The sequence below is a fragment of the Peromyscus californicus genome, unplaced genomic scaffold (assembly GCF_007827085.1).
Source record: "Peromyscus californicus insignis strain IS unplaced genomic scaffold, ASM782708v3 Scaffold_1__1_contigs__length_55948999, whole genome shotgun sequence".
In the NCBI taxonomy this organism is placed as follows: domain Eukaryota; kingdom Metazoa; phylum Chordata; class Mammalia; order Rodentia; family Cricetidae; genus Peromyscus; species Peromyscus californicus.
In genome coordinates, this window is record NW_026294492.1 from 1,854,184 (window position 1) to 1,878,160 (window position 23,977).

The 23,977-nt window shown below is 45.5% G+C and overlaps 1 long non-coding RNA gene across 4 annotated transcripts in view; it reads right to left on the reverse strand.

Annotated features, from left to right (window-relative positions):
• Nucleotides 1–23,977, reverse strand: part of LOC128115253 (uncharacterized) — a 310,255-nt gene that overhangs the window by 169,879 nt on the left and 116,399 nt on the right. For all 4 annotated transcript variants that reach the window (XR_008220050.1, XR_008220051.1, XR_008220049.1 and 1 more), the window contains exons 4-5: nt 5,180–5,258; nt 3,488–3,828 (exon numbers count right to left, since the gene is read on the reverse strand). This is a non-coding gene — a long non-coding RNA (uncharacterized LOC128115253). The remainder of the gene's footprint in view (nt 1–3,487; nt 3,829–5,179; nt 5,259–23,977) is intronic.

A 23,977-nucleotide genomic window follows, 5' to 3' on the forward strand; every position in this document is an offset into this window, starting at 1 on the left:
ATGCATAGATCTGTTTAGGGGAATTTCTGGATACTGGGTGAGGGTTCTATAACCTCCTCTGGCTATCTTTTGGTGAGCAATGAGGAAACATGATTAGTCAACGAGCCTGGCTAGGATGATCTTTTGCAAGTGAGCATAGCTGAACTCATAAAAATGGTGGCTGTTTGGCTTATAGGATAATCCTGTATAACAAAGGAACACAGATCAGCTCCCACCAGGGCCAGGGCATGTCAGCTGCCCATGAAGGGGCTCAAATCCAATTTGGGAGGTTGGAATGTTCTATCTAGAATGATGGTGGAAGTGGATACACAGCTACATGTTATCACACTTTAAATACTGGACTTCACTATCTGAAAACCACACTCAATTAACCCAAATCCAAAAAGTGTATAGCCTGACCTGGTCTACTATGTATCTCTAGGAGAATTAAGCCTGGGGCCCTGGACCATGGAGTCCGTCAAAGCAGCCAGTAGGAGCCTGATCTCAGGGCACTGTCTTGTTCAGCCTCATGTGTTCCGGGGGGCACCGGGAATTTCTATTTGTTCAGTCATTTTTAGTCATACATTGTACAGCCTTGTGGTTAGCAAAATTGTAAGTGGGGAGACTTCTCTAGACCTGGATCTCACTCACTGCAGTGGATCAGAGGGCCCACTGTGGATAGATACGTGGGGACGCCAGTGGCATTTCTGAAGAGGATGTAGACAGAGGGAGTGAGCATCTCCTCACAGGAGCCCTTATTAGCATTCTCATCAACACCTCCACATGGATTAGCGAGGATCCCATGTTCCCACAAGGGACCTGCTTGTATTGAAGGAGGCAAAGCCTGGCTCTGTTTACACTCTGCCTTGTGCATTCACAATGAACTCCATTCGCAGAATGGCATGTTCACCAGCATGAGGAGGGTGCTTTCCCTAGATCCAAGGGAGAAACCACAGCACTGAGTCCTAAACACCTTTGCCATGTTAGTGAAAGTGCAAGCATAGTGTCCCTCCCATATCTGTAGGAACACAGTGTAAATCCCCATTGTTCTCACATCAGAGTGAGCTAGTTAGAGGATACCACTAGTAATCAGAGGGGGAAAGTGGGCTTCAGACTCTCCCCACTGTCCTGGTTCCAGAGGACAAAGAGCTCAGGTGTTGCCAATTCCCACAGCCATTACTCTAAGTCAAGAGCAAGACTATTGGCTGGGTATCTGTTTTATGGGCATTCATTCCCTGTGCTGTTATTAACCCTCAAGTATCTGTAACAATCCCCATCCCCATTGTCACACAGGCAGACACTGCAATTGGAGATCAGGGGATTTGTTTCTGAGACCTGCACAAGGTCATGATGGAGGCAGAGTCAGTGCTTTCTAGGTAGCAGCATTCACCCTGAGCTCTCTGCACCCTCCACTGAGCTTCATAACCACCCTGTAAGCTATGACATATGTGTCATGTGGCAGAGAGATCATCTCTGCACCAGAGCCCTGTGTCTTCTGCAACACGACACAGAACTGATACTGTTGGCTGTGGGTTGCTGACATCTGGGACAATCTCCTAGTCCCCTTGTTCCGCATGGAGCTGCATGATTCATTTCTGGGAATGGAAGTGAACAGAGATGATGTGTGTCAGTTCCTGGCAAGGCTCTTGAAGAGTGGGTGGGACTTCTTCTCATGTTCCTTCTCTTTCCACCCACAAGCAGAGGCCTCATGGGTCCTTGGGCCAGCATAACCATGTGATAGAAGGGTCATCCTCAGCTGCCAGCCCACACACTCACATGGACTCCTAGCAAGCTAAAGATGGGTTTATGGTGCCAAGTGCTTTTATAGAAGCTGTCTTCTCCTAGTGAACCTTGTGCTACTTCACCCATGTTACAAAAACCGAAGACCAGAGAGGTAAGCCCAGTGTGGGTTCTTACTGAACATCTCCTCTTCCAAGCCCTCTCTCTCAATCCCCTGACCTGCTTCGGAGATCTGAGTCTGCCGAGTCGCCCACTGCAGAAACCTGGAGTGAAGACAGGACTCCACCTCTAGAGGGAGTTAGCCCCACCCCCACAACAAGAATGATGGGACCCCACAGGATGAACAAGGTGCCCCTGGGAGGATCAATATTGGTGACTATGATGCCTCACATGGCAGCAGCAGAGTCTACCCTCCCTCCAAACATAGTCACGTTGTTTACCAGCTCCCCTGAGACCAACTGGATAGCTAGAGCTTCTCCCATTCCTAGGAACTCTTTTTGTCTTCCCAAATGGTAATTATGCATTTCTACATGACCATGGGATATTTTGTACCCAGATACTGAAGCAGCTCAGCCCTATTGCTACAAGAACCCATCATGAACCCTCGTTCTGACGGTAGTGAGCAGGCTGTGGGCCCAGGGAGCAGTATGGGACCTCCAAAGGTAAATGGGAAGGGAAACCAGATTCTTCTACAGTTCTGCTTGGCATGCATCAGACTCTCAGAAAATATTTGCTAAATATGCAGGTTCCATTTTAAGATGAGAAGCATGTCTGGGATGTGGGTCACTGGTCAAGTGCTTTGCTTAGAATGTACAAGGCACTGGGTCTGATCACCAGCTGGAGAGAGATACAGATGGGAGGGAGGGGAATAATTTGATCACTAAATGAGGGCATCCAAAAATTATACCCACCATCATTACCATTCCATGAAACAAAATATTTTATAATCAAAAGAAATAGAAAGACTGGGCCTGTAGCTCAGCTGGTAGAGGACCTGCCTAGCAAACATGAAGTCCTGGGTTCCATATCCAGCACTACATAAAACAGGCATGGTGGGAACACCTGTCTGTAGTCCTTGTACTCATGAGGTAGAAGCAAGAATATCAGAACCCAAGGTCATCCTTGGCTACTGTCCTGGTTAGTTTCAGCTGTCAACTTAACGTGGCCCAATGTCACTGGGGGAGTCTTAATTGCAGGATCAGCCTATGAGCATTGCTGTGATCGTCTTGTCAATTGATATTGGAGGGTCCAGCCTATTGTGGGCGGCACCATCCCTAGACCAGTGTTCCTGGGCTGTATAATAAGAAAACCAGCTAAACAGGAACCTGGGGTCAAAGTGAAAGCAGTGTTCCTCCATGGTTTCCGCTTGAGTTCCTGCCCTAGCTTTCTCAGTGATGGACCATGACCTCGAAGTGTGAGATGAAATAAACTCTTCCCTCTCCTACATGAATTTTGGTCATGGTGTTTATTAGAGCAACCCAAAGCAAACTAGAATGGTTACACAGTGAGTCCAAGGCCTGATGGAACTCCATGAAAACTTTTCCCAAAAATCAAAAAGTACCACCACCATCCAAAAATAAATAAAAAGAAAGAAAGAAAGAAAGAAAGAAAGAAAGAAAGAAAGAAAGAAAGAAAGAAAGAAAGAAAGAAAGAAAGAAGGAAGGAAGGAAAGGAAGGAAGGAAGGAAGGAAGGAAGGAAGGAAGGAAGGAAGGAAGGAAGGAAGGAAGGAAAAGGAAAAGGAAAGAGGAGGAAATAATCTCAAAATACCCTTTGCAGGCATGCTCTGGACACTCTGAGCAACACACATCTTATTTGTGTTTTCCTGGCTGTCCCACAGTGGTGACTTCTTGGAGGCTGCCACAGGCTTGTGCCCCTGTGAATAGAAGTGTCAGGTATCAGAGAGTTGGAGCAGACTGGGCCCTGGCTCTGCCTTCCCTTGCTTTGTGTCTTTGGCAGTCAACTGCTGTGCCAAGTTCCACTTCGGCAGCACTGGAATAGGAACCCCAAGGAGACTCTTCATCCTTCAGCACCACCGTGAGGTGGATGTCCTCAGAGCGCCACCCGAGGACACCTGCTGTGGCCCTGGTTGGGTCTTCAGGAATCAGAGGCTGTGGAGAAAGTGGGAAGCCTTGTGTGGAGATGGTGTAGCTTGACAGCTCAGCCCTCTCCTTCCCAAAGTACAGATGCATTAGGCTGGCCCTGCTGTGTCAGCCACACATCCTCACTGACACAAGGCAACTACTCTGTCAGTCCACCTCTTCTGCCATTTTTACCAGTGGAGGATTGAAAAGATTCAGGAGAATGCCTACCTACTTCAGTTATCAGCGCTCCTCACCTCCCCATTGGTGTGGTAACTTATAACTCCAGGCTAGACCTGGTTCCCTGCTGTGCCATATGGAGGGAGCTGGTGAGGAGCCTTGTACCAGATCAGCAGCACATATGAGCCCAAGTTACAAACGGTTGGGCAGGCTGGGCTGGGGAGGCAGGCTGGGGGCAGGGCAGAAAGAGACATCTTGATGGGAGGGGCATTTCAGGGGTTAGGGGAAAACCTGGTGCCAGGGAAACCCCCAGGAATCCACAAGGATGACCCCAGCTAAGACTCCTAGCAGTAGTGGAGAGGGTGCCTGAACTGGCCATCTACTATAATCAGACTGGTGACTACGTTAATTGTCATCAGAGAGCCTTTATCCAGTAACTGATGGAGCAGATACAGAGATCCACAGCCAGGCACTGGAGTCTTGCTGAAGAACAGGAGGAGGAATTGTATGAGCCAAGGGGGTCAAGGTCATGATGGGGGAACCCACAGAGACAACCAACCTGAGCTCCTGGGAGCTCATGGACTCTGGACCAACAGTTAGGGAGCCTGCATGGGACCGACCTTGGCGCTCTGTATGTGTGTGACAGTTGTGTAGTTTGGTCTGTTTGTAAGGCTCGTAGCAGTGAGTCTGTCCCTGGTGCTAACTAGGGGAGACTACATCCTCAGGTGAGACAAACCCTTCAGAATTTGAAGGTTCAGAGTCCTCAGCCACACATCTCCACTCCAAGTTAAAGGCTCCTTTTTTTAAAAACCAACCTGTGCCCTTACTTTACCCCCTGACATCCTCGGAGGCTGGGGCTTGAACTTTGACTGTGGGTTAGCCAACATTATAATGAGGGATTAGGTTTGATTTTCTGCAACTTGAGTTCTGTGGCTGCTGGAGAGGAAGATTCTCTTCCAGGGCACACTTACAAGCCCGTAGACTATTTAGGTACATTGGGAGCCAATTAGTTTTTTATTGAGCTCATGCTTTTCCATTGTCCTTTTAGAGCTTCTAGGAGCATCCAACATTGTTATCTTCCTTATTTATCCATAAATCGTCAAAAGTTTTATACATGGTCGCTAAATTTCTTCTTCCCCACAGTAAGCTCTTTAAATATTTCTAACCACAGGCTTTTAGCCCATGACTTTAGATGTCTTACCCAATCTGGTGCTGGGGTCCTGGGACCCCTAAACAGCTGCTGGTCTTCATTCTACATTGGAATCCTGAAGATGTTAGATCTTGTACAGACAGCAGCACAATAGATGAACCAGGTGGCAAGAGGAAGGGCAGGGAGGCAAAAAACAAAGTTGCCTACGTCAGTGTCCAGAAGGTGTGGTCAGACTTTGGGTAGATCTTCCTGTTTTAATAATCTGATTAAGGAAGTCCCTCACAGGGATGGCTGGCAGCTTGAGTTTTAGTTGATCACACAGTCAAGTTGACAACCAGGATTAGCCATCATATGGTGCTAATCATCCACTTCAGCACAAACCTCCTGACCTGTCGGGTCTACAGTCACACAGCCTCTGTCTAGTTCCTGGGACTTCCAGGCATCAGACACACTCACAACATGTGACTCCTGGCTGCTGCCACAGCTCTGTAGAGTCAGGGAGGGATCACCTGTACTATATGCATATGACCACAGTTCCTGAAATGTACGCAGCAGGCTTTTGTCAGGATCCATAATGACTTGAAAGCTCAATATGAACTAGACTTGGGGTCTCTTAAATTGTCCCATCACTTGTAGACCTTAAATCTAGACTCCACAGAGACTCCAGCATGTCACCAGCAACCCAGACAGAAAGCCACCTTTCACTAGATGGTTGGGTCCACCCACAGAGCCTCTATTTCTGGAAATGACACTGAACAAGGGAATGGAGCCTGCTTGGTGCTACAGGAAGATGATACACAGGAGAGGTGAAGAAGAGGAGGAGGAGGGACTGATCTCCAGATCACTCCCACCCAAGCTCTGCAAAATGGGACTGTGTATCCCCAAAACTGCCAGCTCATCTGACAGACAGAGCAGCAATAGCACCCACCTCAGCCTACTTTCTGGGGCTGTTGGGGGGATTACAGTGAGGTAACAGGGTCTCCAGGCTGCCCTCCAACCCTCACTGTCCTGCTTGCCAAATATTTCCAAATGCTGCTCCTTCCCTGAAACCCACCTCTCTGCAGATGAAGGCTCACCTGTGCCTCATACTTCATGTCTGAAGAGCCCCAATCTTCCAGAAGCTCCAGTCACCTGCCTTGTGAGTCTATGACTCTTCTTTTATGAAGGGCCAGAGGAGCCATGTTGACCAGACAAGGGACTTCCTCCCAGGAGACTGCTATCTGCCACCACCACCCCTTGCCTGCATGCTCTCTACTATGAAAGTTAGCAGTTTTAAAGAATGTTTCACTGGTGGAAGAGCCTAACCCAGGGACATTTCTCTACCTTACAAGGCCAGGTGCCCCTGTCACTTAGCAGGTCTCCACTCTCTGACTCTGGGTGGCTCAGGTCACGTGTCTGACACACACCAGTGCATCTTTGTTGGCAGTTGCCAAGTCTAGCTCCCCAGATGTCAGAGTGGTGTCTCCTGAGTCATTTTGAAATCATCTCCAGCTGAGTCATTTCCTAGAGGACTGGTGTCCTCAAGACCCCTCTGGGAGGTGGTTGTAACTGGCTGAACCATATCTACCTACCGCCTTCTCCCTCCCGTACATGGCACACCCACAAGGTATGTCTACACAGGTATAGGCAACTAACAGTTCTCATTGACTACCATGGTTACTTTATGTCCTTGAAGTACAGAAGGAGGCTGGGATGTCAGCTAAACTGAAGGCTTATGGGTAATTGGGAGCCCAAGGCATGCCCTGTGTATAGGAGAAGAGAGCCTAATACACCCAAAGATATTGCTTCCTTTCAAAAGAATGAGCCTTACTTCCTTGGGCCCTCTCCATTGCCATATCCCATCCATGTCCTGCCTTCCACCCAGCTCACGATGTAGCAGGACTGCTGACAAGTGCTGGTAATAAGGGCTATGTCCAAGATGGCAACCACTCTGGTTCTGCACCCCAATGTTCTGAATCAAAAATCGGCCCCACAAATAGCTGACCCGAGGTTAAGGCTCAGAGTCTCTAGGTGATTAGGGTGGATGAGGCACCAAAGGCAACAGGTGACCTTCACCTTGGATATGACCTTCCAGAGCAACAGAACTGGAGCTTGGTGGTGCAGACTTTAATCCCAGCACTCGGGATGCAGAGGTAGATGGGCTAATATGAGTTTGAGGCTACCCTGGTCTACACAGTGAGATTCAAAACTGAGTGACTGAGAGGACTGAACCAGTGGCCCACAGACCTTCTGTCCCCCACTCATTAAGTGCCTCTGCCAGCTCTACCACCTGGTTCTGTGCAGACAGGTGCAGACCATCCCTTATGTCCTGGAAGGAGAGAGAGGAGGGTGGTCCCTTTTGGAGCTCTTTGTGACTTGATGATGTTAAAGTCTTTTTACCCGTCAGGGGTGGTGGCATGCACACTCCCATCATTCTAGCTCTAGAGAGGCTGGGGAGGATGAGATCTCAAGTTCAAGGAAGTCCTAGGCTACACAGTGAGACCTATGCAGCTCAGTGGCAACGGGTCAGGAGGATGGACCCTGAGAGTCTTTGTGCAAAGCCTACAAAATTATCATCCCCGCCCTGCAAAAAAAAAAAAAAAAAACATGCTGGCACATACAAAGACTGGAACACGCTCCTCCACATACACACACACACACACACACACACACACACACACACACACACACACACACACACACACACACCTTGGACATGCCGCATGCAGAACACACAGAAGAAAGAGCACATTGCACAAACGACCCATGAAAGTCCCAATCCTTTCTGCATGGGTACCTTTCACCCCTGCTCCATCCCACTTCCTCCCTTGGAAGTGTGTGTGTCCGCAATACATTCTATTGTTTCACTTGCCACTATCTGTATGACCCTGTCCAATTCCTTGTTGGAGAGCACAAGTGCCTCCAAATCCTGACCGGTGCCCTTTGAACCCCAATATCTGTCAATATTAGTGCAGCACTTACTGAACACATACAAGGCTCTGGGTTCATCCACTGCAAAATAAATACATTTATAAATATATATATATATGTATATATACACACATATATACACTATATATATTGCACATATATATTTATGCGCACCCATAAAATCCAATAAGGCCATGACCTTGGGGTTTTCCTCAGAAAGATAGCAGGCACGATGGCACTATCCTGATTTACCCAGCACTCAACCTAAGACAGTCAGTCCTGGGCCAGGGCAGCCCCCTAGAAGATCCAAACAGAAGCTCTGGTGTCCCTACCTCGCTCCCTGAAAATAAACTCATCCTATGACTGTATCTGCATCTGGCTGTTTCTCGTGAAGATTTTTTTTTTCCTCTTCCTACCAAAAGGGTTCAAAAGTTTAGGGCTGATTTGTATTCCGAGCACCAGGCAGACTGCTGCAAAACCAGCTCTGTGGGGGAGGTTGATTGAACAGCCAGCCTGGGGCAGGCACTGCTCTTCAGAACTGGAAGGGCTTCCTGGGTGTCGCTGTCGCTCTCCCCTCCCCAAATCTTAGCCTCTCTAACCCTCCTGTCCCTGCTGGGAGCGGCTGCTCTTTGTGATGATAACAGCTGATCCACGGGCAGCAGTGGAATGCTGGGGAATCTCCAAGGAATTCCACGAGGGCTCTTTCAAGCACTTCATTTGCATACATTTGTATAAGTTATGCAGCAGTATACACTTCTCTTTAACATTGCACCCTAATGAAATCACTCAGATGGGCACATTAGAAACGGGATTTACTCCGGGAAGGCTGACCCTTTGCCTGTTAAATCATTTGAATGATCATTTGAATATATTTGCACCAATGGCACAAGGAAAGGGCTGGGACTGGTGTTTTCAGAATTAATGAACCGACTTGGCTACCTCTGGGAGGGGGGCATGGAGGACTCAGAAAACAGTCTCAGGCATTTGGATTCCCAACAGCAAGCAGCAGGAACCCCAGTCCTAAGACATTCCCAGGAGTCAAAAGCCACCCTAGAAGTTCTCACACACAAATTCCCTTCAGGAGCCCTCAGAGTATCTCTGTGGAGATAGGAGAGTCGAAACAAGCTAAACAAGAGGGTACAGACCCCAAAGCTGTTGGTACACCCTATGGAAGGAGAGGCATCCAGAGGAGGCTCTGCTGAGACCTGTGAGCAGCGACTGCTACTTGCTAGGTGGTAAGCTCACTGGCCTCAGATTGGCCTGCACTCAAGGGGTAAAGGCAGGCCCAGCAGGGCAGTGACTGGAGGCTGACTATGCCCCAGGAAGCCAGCACAGCCAGCAGCTATCCTGGAGGATTTAGGTGCAGTGTTTTTTCAGCTCTGTTGCAGCTCCAGGTGAGCTGTTCAGGGTCTCCAAGCCTCCAGGAGCAAATGGGGTTCAAAACTGTGTTGGAGGGGCAGCCCGGCAGAGGAGGACCCGGGCAGGAGAGCCCATGGCAACAGGGCTTCCACCTTCCTACTTTGTATTTCACAAAGCTTGTAATTTATTCTTTGTGAAAACCTCCAACTGACAGACAGAAACTAATCCAGAAGTGTAAGACTTGCTCCAGGTCATTTTGCGTATAGAGGGCAACACAAAAGTTAACTGTTCAAGTCCCAAAGCCCAGCCCCCGAATGCCTGTCATGAGTTCATTTATCACATAGGGGAAACCTCTTTCTAATACCGTGAGGGCCTAGACTTGACTTTACAGGCTCTACCTTAGGGAACAGGCCACCATCTCAGACCACCTGTACTCAGTTCCAGGAAGGACTTCAGGAATGTGGCCCTTGAAGAGATCTAGATAATCCTGCTGAACAGTCCAGATAATCCTGTTCAGCTGGTTGTGGTTCCCCGCCAAAAGTCTAACCCAATGGTTTCAAATGTGGTTTTGTGCTCAAAGTCTAGACCAATAGTTTAAAAAAAAATCACCTTGAGCCATATCCCTTCTACCCAATCCCAAGTTGCCAGTTCCCGGCTTGTGGTTTTTCCCTATAAAAACTCTCTACACCTGGGCTCCTGGCCGCCACATTTCCTTCCATCTGCCATGCAGTGGCCCAGATGAATGAAAGGACCTTTATGTGCTTGCATTGGAAACTGACTCCTTGGTGGTCTCTGGGGGTTTTGCGAGACGGGTACAACAATACATCTTGCTGAGGCATGGCATGTTTCTCAGGGAGCATTGCCTAACAAGTAGCAATGGAGTATGATGCCACTGAAACCACCTGGCCTCTGGATAGGCCCATTCCTCAGCCTCCACCTTAAGGAAAAGCCAGCTTTAATCCCAGGGTCCAGGGGTTTCCATCAGCTGCCAAGCTGGCAGAGGGTCCATATTATCCCTCTCCAGAATCAAGACAAAGACCAGCAAGCATATAGGCTGTCTGCCAGGAGTCAGAAAACACCCAGGAGACCCTGGCCAGGCCAGACACCAGAGCCACCAGTCAGAACAGCCTTTGTAGATCAGCTGCAAGGGGCAGGTGGTGTTGGTTGTTCTTTGGCTCTTTTGAGGGCCCCCCCACCCAGCTCCCAAATAAATCACACACGTTGGCTTATTCTTAATTATGAATGCCCGGCCTTAGCTTGACTTGTTTCTTGCCAGTTTTCCTTAACTTAAAATTATAACATCTACCTTTTGCCTCTGGGCTTTTCCCATTCTCTTACTTCTGTAAATCTTACTCTTACTCCGTGGCTTGCTGTATAGCTGGGTGGCTGGCCCCTGGAGACCTCCTCCTTCTCTGGCTACTTCTCCTTTTTTTCTCCCAAATTTCTCCTATATATTCTTCCAGCCTGCCAGTCCCACCTATCCTTTCTCTTGCCTCACTATTGGCCGTTCAGCTCTTTATTAGACCATCAGGTGTCTTTGACAGGCAAAGTAACACAGCTTCACAGAGTTAAACAAATGCAACATAAACAAAAGTAACACACCTTAAAATAATACTCTACAACAGGCAGGGGCCTAGCAGCTCCAGCCCTGAGAGAATGTGGGAATCTGTCCTTTGACCAATGACCCCACCACTGCTTTCTCCCCTGCAAAACGGCCTGCTGGAATGAACAGGAAGTTGTTCTTTGTTCCAGGAAGTCCACCAGAGATGACACAGTCTATAGCCAACTGAAAGTCTTTATTCCAGCGGGCTGGAACTACACTTGTGTATTGGGTGGTCCCAAGTATAGCCCTGAGCATTTAGACCGAGGGGCTAAAAACCACATCCTGTTACCTCAGTCAGTGGCGGGGGAGGGGGGGTGCGGTTAGCCCAAGCAGGTAGTTTAAAAGAAGCTAAGATATGCAGTTACCTGCTCAGGTCCCTGGAAGAGAGATGGGTAATTTTCCCATGGGATTCTTTATCAAGGAGATCAAATTCTAGTTAAGCCTGAAATGGAACCTCTGCATGGTCTTCCTCTGTCACTCTTTGACCAGCCTGTCAGTCATGACTGTATTTTACCTTTCCCTAAAACACATACTGATAGCATGTTTGGAGTTGAAGTCACATGTTTTTTTCCAGGGGATTGGATGGCTGGGTGGAGACAGGGTTTCACTGTGCAGTCCTGACTGACCTGGAACTTGTTTTGTAGACCAGGCTGGCCTTGAACTCACAGACTCAAAGAGATCTGCCTGCCTCTGTCCCCACTCTACCCCACATGCTGGAATTAAAAGCATGTGTTCTACATAGTCTCCTTCTAGATCTGGTGGAGGGAGAGCAATGAGGTCTGGCTTCCAGGGTCACTTTACCCCTCAGTGATCCAGTCACCGCCCCAGAACTATGTTCCACGCTCCCTCTGCTCTCATCCGTAGTGGCATCTAAATTGCCATCTGCAAAAGTGAGCTTTGCCTGTCTAGTGGGGTCTTAATCTTTCCCCATGCAATGATGCAGGCCTGTCAAAAGGGACCCCACATTCCTCGGGCAGTTAATGGCTATGTGTATTATATGGGTGTGCATCCACTCACCATTTTAACTGCTGCCTGGTTGTGTAGGATGATAGACATGTCTGCATTGTCTGCAAGAATATCACACACCAGGGCCCTGTGTCACAACAGCATTGATAGCCAACGTTTCCTGTGAGTGTGGAAGCCCCATTAAGCTGAGTTCAGATGCTACCAAAGCAGATTCTCCTAGTGAGGTCAAGGTTTAGTAGCTACTTTTCCATGGTTGTGATAAAACACTGTGACCGAAAGCAACACGGAGGAGGAGAAGGTTTATTTGGGCTCACACTTCTGGCTGAGATTCGGTCCATCGTAGTAGAGAACGTATAGGGCAGAAATGGGAAGCTGGGTGATCATAGTGCACTCAGGAAACAGAGCGAGAGTGAGAGTGAGAGTGAGAGTGAGAGTGAGAGTGAGAGTGAGAGTGAGAGAGAGAGAGAGAGAGAGAGAGAGAGAGAGAGAGAGAGAGAGAGAGAAAGAGAGAGAGAGAGAAAGAGAAATAGGAACAGGAAGTAGCACTAGGCTACAAACCGTCAAAGCCCACCCCCAGTGACATACTTCCTCCAGCAAGGCTCCACCTCCAAAAGGTCCTATAACATCCTATAAATAACCCCACCAACTGGGAACCAAGGGTTTAAATACATGAGCCCATGGTGGTGTTTCTCATTCAAACCACCACACACGACTTCTTGCTATACCCACTGAGGCAGGTGGCCTGGCAGAGTCATTCAGGAGCCAGGGGCTCAGAGGTGAATGCAGAGGCTGGCTGAAGGGTGTGACCATGTGACCTTCTCCCTATGTTTCTCTCCTATAAGACCCGTGCTTTGAGATCTAGTCTCCCAGAGACCTTCCAATCCACACCCTGGGCTCACTCTGGAACACCTCAGTCTCTAGCTAGTGTCTGGGGCTCACATGGAAGATTACACTCAAAATCTTGGGTTTTAATTTGTTACTGTAAGATTTCTCAAGCACCAAAGACTTCCCTACAAGGTTGACGTGGTCATACCATAGCTTTCTCATAGAAAAGAATCTTCAGATTAAATTTGTATTGCTGGGTAGCCAGTATTTGACTGTGGAGAAGGGCCTTCCAATTAGGAGAGGAAAGACATTGAGACAAAAGACAGTTGTGAATGGACGTACCATCTGTGCTTCTCAACATCTCGGGCCTTGGTGTACACCCTTCTTTTTCTGAGGCTTCCTTTAAAATGGGCCACAAATGAGGTGGGATAAGCTGTAGAAACTGAGAGTGTTGTCATTCTGAAGGTTGCAGATGAGAGCATCTACATGAAGAAGTCCGAGGGAGCCCTTTCCTGACTGTCCCCTGGTGTAGGTGACAGACAAGCACTTCCTTCTTCCCGTGGCACTCTTCTGTGTGTCTTCATAGCACCTTCCATGTGTGTCTGTTTCCCGCTTCCTTCCATGAATAAGGATATTAGTCTAGGACTGGCCTTGTATAAACTAAATCTGCAAGGCCATCATCAGCGTATAATGCCACCTTCTGAGCTCTGGGGGCACATAAACCCATAGCGCTGGGGAGACCATTGTGTATACTTCATTCTAAAGCACCTCTGCCGGTATAAACTGTCATAAATCAACTTAAGTAACTTGCTATAAGGACATTTATCCTGGGAAATAATCCCCAGTTTTCCTGACATCTTGAAAATGTATGTAAAACCATGAAGTCGCACTAAAAAAAAAAAATAAATAGTATTAATTGAAAACTTCACACACATGCAAAAATACTTTTTGGTTCCCTAGTGATACTTTCTCCAGCCACATGTGAGACACTGTGGATACTGCTTCTGCCCCACAGCCATCCTGTGACGTAGCTATTAACATTTTCCTGGTACGTATATATGTGTGCATGTGTGTGCACACGTGTGTGCAGGTGCACATGCATGCATGTGTGGGGTACATGTTGAAGCCAGAGAACAACCTTGTACGTTGTTCCTCGGGCTCACTTCTTTCTTTTTCGAAACAAGGTCTCTCGCTGGCCTGGAATTCTCCAAGTAGGCTAGTCTGGCTGGCCAGCAAGCCCCTGGGACCTGCCTGTCTCCAACTTCCCAGGACTGGGATAACAAGCACACATCTAACTTTTCCAGGTTGGGTTTGAGGACTGAACTCAGTTCTTTGCATCTGCAAAACAACTCCTTTTCCGACTGAACCACCTCCTGGGGACCCATCATGTCCCTTCCACAGGGGTTGAAAGTAAAGCCTTGTGAGTCAATAGCCTGCTGAGAGAAAAGATGTAGCTAGCCATGAAGGTTTGCCTCAAGCCTAAGCCTGTTTCACTTTGGAGATGGAGACCTTCTAGTCATGTGTGGCTGGTGTTTCCATCAATACACAGACACTAAGCACGTCTGTCACCTCTACTGTGAGGTCCCTTCTTCAACCATGGCCTCATACTGAGGCTGCCCCTGCCTAGGTCCTTACTATTCTGCTTCTGAGGATAGAATCCCATGAAGCCAACTAGAACTTCCCGTCAAACCATTAACACCAGCCACATCGTTGCTTGATGGTTGCTCCGGAATCAAGTTACACCCTAGAAATCTCCATGCCATTAAAAGCCATGTGACATCATCATATGACATAGATTCAACTATGTTGTAAACTATGTTCCTGTTGTAAAAGTCCTCTAGAGACTACCAGGCCCTCTGAGACTTTCCTGCCCACCTTTTACCCAACCACAGCTTCTTGACATCACCAGCCTGCAGAACAGGGGTTAGGATTTGAAATTAGCACAGGAGTGATTTACAGAAGGATGTGACAAACTCCTAGACTCCATCCAAAAGACCAATTAATGACATTCAAGGTGGAGGCAACCATGAACATTGCCTTAAAGCCACACTTGAGCCAGGTAACCCACTAGTAACTATCAAGAAGCTCTAAAAGGCCGGATGATTTTGGGGGGTAACTTCTAGAAATGGTATGTTCCTCAAGTCATAACAGGGGAGAAGATAAATAGATTTTACTTTCTACGTTTATTTTTTTTAAAGTTGCCAAAAGGCCTGCCCTTTTCCAGTGGACTCTAGTCCAATCTTTTAGGAGGGTGTGATCCTTGTTCCTCTTCCCTTGATGAGGATGAGCAAAGGGGTGTGAGAGATCTCCAGGAAAAGGCAGATACAGTGGAGCAGCAAAGAAAACACTGGGGAAAAAGTGCTCTCAGGAGCACTCTTGCTAATTGTGTAGTTTGTTTGGGCCTGTAATTACAGGAATCATTTTTGCAAGCTCGCATCAGGAAAGATGACATGAGGAAGGTTCTCAGCACAGACAAATAGAGTCCAAAGACTCGGTGGTGTGGGGGTCATGTGTCTGCTGTAATTGGCAGGATGTGTTTTGACTTGTTCTCTTGAAATGTGATAATCATGTGCCAGAGAGGTAAATGGGTAATTGCATTTTTCAGCCTTTAGAATCGAGTGTGCAAGTTGTAAAGCCACCTCTCTTTCATCTTTTCAATAACCTACTCTGCTATTGACAACAGACACTTGAACTGTGGCATTTTACTTCTTTTATGGCATAGATCTAAGAGAAAGGGAGGTTTGCCTTGCAAAGGTAACTTCCCAAATGGTCCCTCGTGGGGAAGGGAAAAGCCAAGCGTTCCATTTTGAGGTTTATTTAATTACAAAGAATAATTGGAGAAGGGATGAAAAACAACATCAAAACAAAATGTGGCTGACAGCCTGAGGGTAACATCAGAAAGCCTGCTGACCAGAGGTGCCTGGCATACTTTCCTCCACAGCACCTGAATAAAACAGAAAAAACAACAGCCATTTCCCTGGAGTATTTGAAGAGGGTGCCGGAGTTCAGTGGTGATGTGGCAGGGATGCCACGGAACACAGATGAGCCACGGCCTTAGAAAGAAAAGGACGGAAGCTCACGGAATCCACAATCCCACTTCCTGACTTCAACCCTGAACCACAGGGGGCCTCACTCAAAAAGGGGAGCCAGGAGGCTCAACAGTCATGACTGTTACCACAAACATGGAGTACACGCTATTGGAAAATCCTGCAGGGCACAGAGGCCCTGGGCCTATTGGAAGAGCTGTCTGTCTAGCGCAAGACTGCCTTACCCAGAGAGAGAACTCCGTAGGTGCTCTGCCCCCTCTCAGACTCCTGCTGCTCAGCCCAGCATTGCTTGAAACCCTACCCACCCAGGGTCTTATGATAGAGATATCAGAGGTCATAGGGAGCCATAAACAGAGTCAGGCGGTGGTAGCCCACACCCTTAATCCAATCACATGGCAAGCAGAGTCTCTGTGTGGTCAAGGACACAGCCAAGCTTGGTGACACATGCCTTTAATTCCAGTACCAACCATAGAGACCCGGAGGTCTATATAGATAGGCAGTGATGAGGAAGTGATGTGGCTAGGCTTAAAGCCAATGAGAAGGCAAAACAGGGAGGCAATAAAAGCACAGATCAGACAGGAAGAAGTTCCCTCTTGGGAAGCTATGGCATGGTGGTAAGCTAAGGTTAGTCAGTGGCTCTTCGCTATTTCTCGGATCTCTTCGACTATTACCCCTATATTTGGCTCTGCGTTTCTTATTTAATAAGACTGTTTAGAAATTCATCTATACAGCTCAATTTGATTACTCAGCTGACACATCCCTGTGAACCAACCAACAACCTTGCCCATCCATCCATGGCCCTGAGACACAACCTACCCAAGCAAGTGAACCCCCAGGGGCCCAGGAAGATTATCTGAGACATGCTCAGATCCTGATACACATGCCAGTCTGCTATCAAAGGTTCTGTGTCACATGCATCTGTGCTCACTGGAGTGGGTCACCTACACACAGCCCTTAAGCTGGCAGACACTGGCCTCTGCAATTGCAACTGCTACACCTTTTGCCACGTTGGGGTCCAGGGCAACCCCTCCTTTACAGACCCACAGAAATGAATAGGTTCCCTAGAGCCAGGCACACTGTACACAAAGTCATCAACCTACCTCGGAGAGGTGCATCCAGCCACAATCAAGTCCTGACTAGGCTACAGAGACCCCCGTACACATCACTGACTGTGCACTCAAATGTTTACCTGAAACCAAAACTGTCATGACTTTTCCAACCAGCACCATTGGTTAGCTCCCAGGAGGTCTGCTACTAAAGCCATTCTGTAAACAGTAGGACAGCCCAGACGCATGACTATCAATGAAGAGTCACGTGAAGCATGACATCATGCTGTCACTAGGCCCTTAGGTCTATAAACTTGACACTTGGTTTTCCTGCATTGTACAACAAGTCAGGAATTGGTACATAAAAATAAATTTATTTATAGTTGGGGGGGGCACGCCTAATTTCTGTGGCCATCTTAAAGAACATATGCACATTTAACTGTGCATCAGGATAATCAGCCCTTTTCTGGGTCATAGGAGCTGGAACAGAAAAACAGCTTCCTAGTTGTCTCTCTCAAGTTAGGGGCAGCCTGCAGGTTTGAGCTATTTTATGGTGGGTTTGTGGCATGCGGGCTTGACCTATGCTATGTTACACGGAGGTGTCTCCAAGCTGCGCACTATGTTATGTGTTGGATATAGTTTTTGCTAGTTAAAAAAATAAAAAGGAGGTTTCTGGGCTACACGCAGCTTTAATAGAACTGCTTCTGATAGTTGATGGTATACATGGCTCCAGACCCAGAGCTGGTGGTAAACTGTACCACCGCCATGTTAGGAAGCTGAGGTGGGCGGAGCCAACAGCCATAGTGGCCATTTTGGTCTTACAAATGCTACAGCTTAAAACAATAAATTTACAATAAGACAGATTCAGATGAAATAGTTTACAATGTGTGTAAAAATGTACGTAGGCTTGGAAGAGAGAAAAAAATAAATATATACAGTTATATAAAGAAATAGATAGTTTTTAAAAATAAAGTCTTTAAAGAGACAGTAAAGGTAGTATAAAAAACAAGCCACGTAAAGATGGATATTACACAGAGAATCTGGATTTTGTTGTCTTTGAGATTCTTAACTGCAAAAAAAAAAAAAAATTTGATTGTGAAAGCTGTTGAGTTAACCCAATATGTATATTTTAAAGATACCTTGACTTCAAAATTTGGATCTAAGGATATGTTGCTTTGGAAAGGAGGCTCTGCTTTTGTTTCCACAGAAAGCCAGAGGCTTTGGATTTGTTCCAGATTAAGATACATCAGGTTTGACCAGCCAAGAACCCCTGAAAGGTCTCCGATGACCCCATGGCCCAAATGATCCAACATCCAGAACGGTTTCAAGGCAACTGGCTCAGATGATACACCATCACGGACTACTCCATAAGCCTAAAATTTTCTTTGTGTCCCCATAAGATACAGCGCCCCCCTCCAGCAGGAAGTAGTAAGAGAAGCTACGCCCAAATTCCCAAATATACCAAGCTGGCTTTGGAGATGGAACTGGCTCACTCCTTCTCTAAACCCAAACATATTGCTAAAAAAAAAAAAAGGTTGAGAGATTCTTTTATCCCAAATCAGAAGAGCACTCTGGTGTGGAACAGAGAAAAACCAATATTTTTATTTAAATCAGGTTGATTATAATACAATATCTTTCTAAAGAAGAAAAGGGGATAGTTTAGATATGATAGGATGAAAGGGTAGATTAATGAACCTACTTTTAAAGAACAACAACTTGTTTGAAATGTTTTACATTGGTATAGATTTTAGTTTATTGATACCAGTTTAAACCTAATTTTGTTATACTTTATACATATTTCTATTCTCATTTGAGATACTATGTTTATGTAACTCATTTAGATTGTAATGGATAATTAAGAAATACAGATTAATAATTAGTCTTCTATGATAGTCAAACTTGTAGCATGTTAAGGTTTCTAGGTATACATAGATATATTTCAGATAGACAGGTAATCTTCAAACACTTCAAAGACCTTCAGAATATGGCATTTAAAATATTTTTTAAAATTTAGACTTTCTGGACAGTGAGACATGTCTGCTCCTGGCAGCACCAGATTTACTTCAGAGAGGAGGATGGGCATCAAAGATACTCCATATGGAGTTTATCCTCGCCTTGGCAAAAATAGCTATTTGGGCAAGAAACTGTTTTTGCCTGTACTGCATGATCGACTGGACATGCAGGACCCATGACCACTGAACTCTGCTTGGCAAAATGGTTCTTTAGGTTCCTGCTTCCAGAGGAAACTGCCAGACATTCTACAGGACACAGAGAAAAATGATTGAGAGACTCTAGCCCTGTGGGCTGAAGACAGATGCCCCAACTTTACAAGAGAACTTTGGATGACTGTCCAGGCTGTCAGCTGTCTCTGTCTACCCTGCAACACTCCCGAAAGTTGCTTGCATCCTTCTCCCATTTCTCAGGTAATAGTATGTCCTTCTGAGGTCTTTGATGTAGTTGAAGACTAGTTATAATTTTCCTTAGTTATGATAAAGATAAGTTAGATATAAAACCTTAGACTCACAAATATAAGATAGCTAGGATATCTTCTTTAATATTGTAACTGTAATTCTTGCTTGATAATTGTTTTGTTACATGTAATTTTACTATGTTAAAGTTAAAACTTTCCTTTCAAACTTTTTTTTGAAAAAAAAGAAAAAGGGGAAGTGCTGTGGATGACTGATTGATAAATAAAACACTGATTGGCCAGTGGCCAGGCAGGAAGTATAGGTGGGACTAACACAGAGGAGAATTGAGAGAACAGGAAGGCAGAGAAGGAGATGGAGACACTGCCAGCCGCTGCCATGACAAGCAGCATGTGAAGATGCCAGTAATCCACAAACCACGTGGCAAAGTATAGATTTATAGAAATGGGTTAATTTAAGATGTAAGAACTAGATAGCTAGAAGCCTGAGCCATTAGGTCAAACAGTTGGTAAGCAATATAAGTCTCTGTGTTTACTTGGTTGGGTCTGAGCGGCTGTGGGACTGGCAGGTGAAAGAGAGTTGTCCTGAGTATGGGGCAAGCAGGAAAACTCTAGCTACATGGAACAAAGAGAATTAGGTGGATTTTGGTTTGTTTGGTTTCTGTTGTTGTTGTTGTTTTGAGGGGGCATTCAAGACAGGTATTTCTGTGTAGCCCTGGCTATCCTGGAACTCACTCTGTAGATCAGGCTGGACTCAAACTCACAGAAATCTACCTACCTCTGCCCCCTGAGTGCTGGGATTAAAGGTGTGCACCACCACTGCTCCACATGAGAATCAGGTTTTAGAGATCCCCTACTTTGGGAAAAGAAAGAATCTTGGGGGTTGGTGGGATGAAGACTCTCACCTCTTCTAGACCTGGAAGCATCCTTTGTTCCTAAGTCACCTCCTTTCATGGGTGAAGATGAGAAACCTTTTGTGTTTATCTTTGAAACTCAAATTGAAGCTCCAAACTTCTGTGTTCCTGTTAAACACATCAGTTTTACAAGTGAAAAAAACATGGTAGTCTACCAACTAAAGGTAGGAGCATGAAGTGTATCTCTTGGAAATAGAGACGGCTCTGTGGTTAAAAGCACTTGCTGCTCTGCCAAAGTACCTAAGTTCAGTTCCCAGCACCTCATATCAGGCAGCTCACAACTGCCTGTAACCCCATTTTAGAGGACCTGATGAGCTCTTCTGGCCTCAGTGAGTACACACACACACACACACACACACACACACACACACACACACACACACACCATATACACACACATACACATGTGGCTACCCTCACATAGACATACACAGAGACATATAAATAAAAACAAATATTTAAAATATCTTCTCTCTCACCAGGACTTTACTATAGGATCACAGTCACCATGTCTCTAGAGCATTGGTTCTCAATCTGTGTGTCATGACCCCTTTGGGGGATCAAACAACCTTTTCACAGGGGTTGCATATCAGATATTTACATTACAGTCCGTAACAACAGCAAATTTACAGTTACGAAGTAGCAAGGAAAATTTATGGTTGGGGGTCACCACAACGTGAGGAACTGTACTAAAGGGTCACAGTATTAGGAAGGTTGAGAACTGCTGCCCTAGAGGAATATACTCTCTAGAAACTGCCTGAACAAGAATTCAGAATCATGATTATAAGGAATTCCAGTGGGAATTTGAAGGGAAAGGAGGAGAGAGGAGGGGAGAGAAGGGGAGGAGAGATGAGGAGGTTAATAATAATTATTGAAAAATTTTTAATTTGGGAAAGCTACAGACATCTGGGTCCAGAAAGCTCAAAGGAAGCCTAATAAGTTCAACCACAAATATCCTCCCAGTGATGTATTCTGGTCAGGGTTTTCTGACACCCCTAATGAATGGTGTGATAAAGTCCTAAAAGAAAAACCTGCCAACCAAGAATACTATACCCAGCACAGCTACCCATCGAAAGTGAGGAGTTATAAAGTCTTTTCAAAACAAGCAAACTTGGGAAGAATTCTTCACTGGACCAACCTTCCAGGAAATGCTTACAGAAGTCCTACACTAATGGTGGATAATAGTTACCACCATAAAAACTTGTCAATTAGAACATCCACAAACAGCAAATACACAGATCTTACCAGGGCAGCAAACTGCAAAGAAAACAAATAAAAAGAAGGAACAAAAAGATAATAAGAGTACAAGAGTGGGTCTTTATTTTCAACAATAGCCCTTGAATACAAATGTTTAATTCTCCAACTGAAAAAAAAAAAATAGGCTTGCTGAACTTATTTTAAAAAAAAACAAGGCCCAATGGCCATGCTGCCTGGAAGCAACTTGCCTCAACAGCAAAGATACACATGACCTGAAAGGGAAGAGATGAAAGAAGGCAGTTTACACAAAAGAAAACAACTGTGGTCAGGAATCATGGTATCAGTCACGCCCATAACTATGAAAAGAGGTGAGGAGGATTACTATCCAGGATGAAGGTATCAATTCCAAAGAAAATAAGCTAGAACAATATGCAGATTGATGCTGGAGCAGCTAATTAAACAAGGTAGAATCAGACCCTCGCACAATAATAATTCAATGCTTCACTTGCATTAATAGATCACCCAGATGCCAGGCTCAATGGCAGACTTCTTAGCAGAAATCTGACAAGCCTGCAGAACGGTGTGAGGTGGCAGACATATCATCAGATTTAAACTAAACTACAGAACAAAGGGACAAGCAAACACTTACCAGACATTTCGCTAACAGCTGCAGAACAAACATTGTCCTTATCAGGTCATAGGGCATTCTCTAGGAGACACCAAATACCCAAGCCAGACAGAGTCCAAAGTAGAGCTGACAACCAAGCTCCCAGATGGAGCTCTCAACCAGAAATCAAGGCCAACAGTACAACTGAAACACATAATACACTCAAGTAGAATTTATCCCAGGGATGTAAGGGTGGTTCAACACATGCAAACCAATAATGCATCACCACCCATCAGGAAGAACTAACGTCATATGACCATCTCAATATGCACAGGAAAGATACAATGTGATCCAATATCCTTTTATGATAAAAGAAAAGAAACCCTCAACCAGTTGGGTACAGAGGAAAGTCCCTGGACACAATAAAGGCTGGTTACCAGACGCCTGCAACCAACATTACAGTTTCCTCTAAGATCAGAAATAAGATGAGGGTGTCTCTGGTGGCATTTCCAGAGAGGATTAGCTAAAGAGGGAAGATCTGGCCTGAATGTGAGTGAGACCTTCCCAGAGACTGGAACCTGGATGGAGTAACAGAAGGAAAGGAGAAGGCCACTGCATTCTCTCCCTCCCTCTCCCTTCCCCTCCCCCTCTCCCTTTCCTTTCTCCCCTTTTCCCCTCTCTCCTCCCCTCTCCCCTTTCTCACTCATGGCTGCTATGATACTAGTCATCCCCTACCATGGACTTCCTCAATGGGATGAAATAAAATTTCTGAAACTATAGGTCAAAATAAATCATCTCCCCTTGTTTTTTCTCAGACATTTGTCACAGGGCTGAAAAGTCTGCCTCACACATCATTCAACTCAGAAAGAGTCACCATCCAGAATATATAGGGAATTCAAACAACTCAGTAGAAAAAAAACCTATAATTTAATTAAAAGGTGGGTAAATGAAATGCCTAGACATTTCTCCAAAGAAGATATACAAGTGGACCACATATCAATAATCATGATCAATATCACCAATCATCACAAGATGAAATCAAAACCAGAGTGTGATGTGATTTCACCATAGTTAGAATGATTATGATCAAAAAGAGCAAAAGAAATAAATGCTTAGAGGATGTGAATGAAGGGGAACTCTCCTACTATTGGTAGGAATATAAATTATAAAGGCCATTATGGAAAAAATAGAACTTTCTCAAAAAAATAAAACTGGAAACAGAGCCAACATATGATTTGGTATGTGTCCAACGGAAATGAAGATAGAATGCTAAAGAAGGATTGGCATTCATGTTTGTTACAATACTGTTTACTGTAGAAGCAACCAAGGTGTCTGCTGACTAATGAGGGGACAAATAGCATGTAAGATGGATGTATAGATGGAGCTACTTAGACATGTGTGCACATGGAATATAATTCAACCATGAGAAAATTAAGTTCTGTTACTTTTAGCAACATAGCAAACTGGACCTTATGGTGTAATGATGTCTGGAAACTCAAAAGTTTGTTTCGGAAAAGTTACCACAACCTGAGAAGTGGGGAGACATGGATGGCCCAGAGGTGCAGCTGGATGGGAGAAATGGCTTCTAGTGTGTAAGCAAACATGTAGATCTGTGGCTTCTACAGAACACCGGCAAAGATTCTTACTACAGAAGACTCTATGTTGAGCTATCATATCTAAGAACAAACAAAAAACCATCTGACAAGGATTCTCCTCTCTCTCTCTCTCTCTCTCTCTCTCTCTCTATATATATATATATATATATATATATATATATATATATATAGATAGATAGATAGATATAGATATAGATATAGATATAGATATAGATAGATGGATTCTCTTTAAAACACAAATAAATCAAATACAACCAACAAAAAATTCCATGGTGTCTTTTCTCTTCCGAATCCCCAATTTGTGCAACAGGAAAAAAAAAAAACCCCAAGGGGC